A 2,155-nucleotide genomic window follows, 5' to 3' on the forward strand; every position below is an offset into this window, starting at 1 on the left:
CTCATACAATATACATATATATATATATATCCATGTTCTTTACCAAATATACTTATACTTTTTACTAATACTAATTCGAGACATAAACTTACATATTTACGTTCTTTACTTCACCCATTCTATGACTTTACTTATTACTTATATTATTTATATTCTATTTTTCTGTATTTGGATACAATCTTTCAGTTAAATATTCTAGACTATCAGAGGTGTATTCTTTTATAATTATTCTATATTTAATTAATTGATACGATTGATATTATCATTTATCGTGAAACATCATTATAGTTATTCTAATGTTATATTTCTATATTTCTATTAATTTATTTATTATACGAGTCACTCTTTATTTAATACGTATATATATTAACAATAATAATTGAGTTCTTGTGATATGGTTTTCATTTATAAGTAACATTTATTTATCAAATATATCTTTTTCTTATTTGTTTATAGAGTATGCATTTGTTTATAACCATATTTACTGTTAACTATAGAACAAGGGCCTATTCATGATTTTTATGCGTGTGTTTTGTTTAGGTTTTAAGTATCGGGTGACAGGAAACGTTCCAAGACCACTCAAACGGTATTTATATTTCTCTGAATACAAAATAAAGATTTATTTATCTATTTATTTAAAGTTTCTTATAATAAAAATATATAATTTAATAAGTATGTGCCACGACGATTTATTATTTAAATTATTGACTAAATATTGATAAGACGCAATAAGTGTTGTAAGATGTTAATATATAATTTCAAATGAAATTTAAATGCGCGCCTATTTATGGATCTCAAGTTCACTAATTAATTAACAGGTGGAGGCACCTGAGGCCACTGAGGACATAACACACGCCCTATCCATGGAGAATAGAGACAAGGAGCCCGAACTTATGCTTTATGAATAGCATGGAAGACGAGGCGCCGGCGAGGAGTTCTATTATAGATGTCACCCTCGTAGCGTGGGCTATAATGATCGTGGAGAGGGAGAAAAATAATTTTGAACACTTTCGTTGCACAGAGTGTCGGTTAGTTTAGGCGAAACTGCCTCTTGGACGGGTGGGTTGTGTTTTTTTCATTTTTATTATTATACATTAAGCTAAGATAATCCCGATTATGTACGGCTCAATCGAACCGCTTATATCAATTACTGAAAATTTATTACATTGCAATATCAATGAGGTAAATATATAATTTTATATAATATAAATTTTTAAAAATTCATGCTTGGATTTCAAAGTAACCGATAAGTCGTAATGTTAATGTCCTTCTCCCCCTTTTTTTTACAGAATTTATACACTTTTCAACAATTAATTGAGGATGTAGATAATATTCCGAAACCATCGAAAACTTGGTTTATCTTCAAATTCGAAAAACTCTTACTGTTCATGGAAATATTACCTAATATATATAGTGAACGGAAAAAAATTATTATCACTGATTCAATGGAAGTGAAATATTACTATAAAACTAAACCAATTACTTGGCTTAAGAGTGGAGAAATAAGTAGCATCGAAGATGTTAAGCGAGTAATCGACCTATACGATTTTCTTGTATTTCCTGAAAATTTAGTTGACTAACAGTAATCTTACTGAACATATCGATAATTTGTCGATATTAAATTTGAATTGTACATTTGAAAAGATTTTTAGCAGATTGTTCTGGGAACCAAAATTCACGTTAAAAAAAAAAAAAAAAAAATTGTACAAATATTTTTAACCGTAATGCAAAATGGAAGACATGATAAAAATAACAATAATCAGACTAATAATAATAATAATAATAATAATAGTTTAATCAGGAAACTAATATTATATTGCTGATATGCATGTAATATTCATAAACAATTTGTAATAATGGAATCTTTTTTATAAAAAATATATGCGCATACATATGGACTGTAGCATTTCAATCTTATTATTTTTAATGTAAAGTTATTTTTATATATTTGGTATCCAAAACCGTTAGAAATGTTATATACATTTATATACACTAGCTTAGAACCCTTAAGCGGCCTTGAACAATTCATATACAGAGGTGGAATTTGCAGAGAGGGGGGTGCGGGGGGGATGGTTTATACAAAATTTTGTGATAAATTTTTTTTTGTGTTGAGCTATGGTTTTTTCCACATGCACTTAAAAAAAAAATCTGGCTC

At 27.9% G+C, this 2,155-nt stretch overlaps 1 long non-coding RNA gene across 1 annotated transcript; it reads left to right on the forward strand.

Moving 5' to 3' along the window:
• The first annotated feature begins 387 nt into the window (after positions 1 to 387).
• Positions 388 to 1,918, forward strand: LOC130669664 (uncharacterized). The gene is made up of 3 exons (XR_008990230.1): positions 388 to 586; positions 819 to 1,182; positions 1,290 to 1,918. It is a non-coding gene; the product is annotated as an uncharacterized LOC130669664 (long non-coding RNA).
• The last annotated feature ends 237 nt before the right edge of the window (positions 1,919 to 2,155 follow it).

The sequence above is a fragment of the Microplitis mediator genome, chromosome 6 (genome assembly GCF_029852145.1).
Source record: "Microplitis mediator isolate UGA2020A chromosome 6, iyMicMedi2.1, whole genome shotgun sequence".
NCBI classification, from domain to species: Eukaryota; Metazoa; Arthropoda; class Insecta; order Hymenoptera; family Braconidae; genus Microplitis; species Microplitis mediator.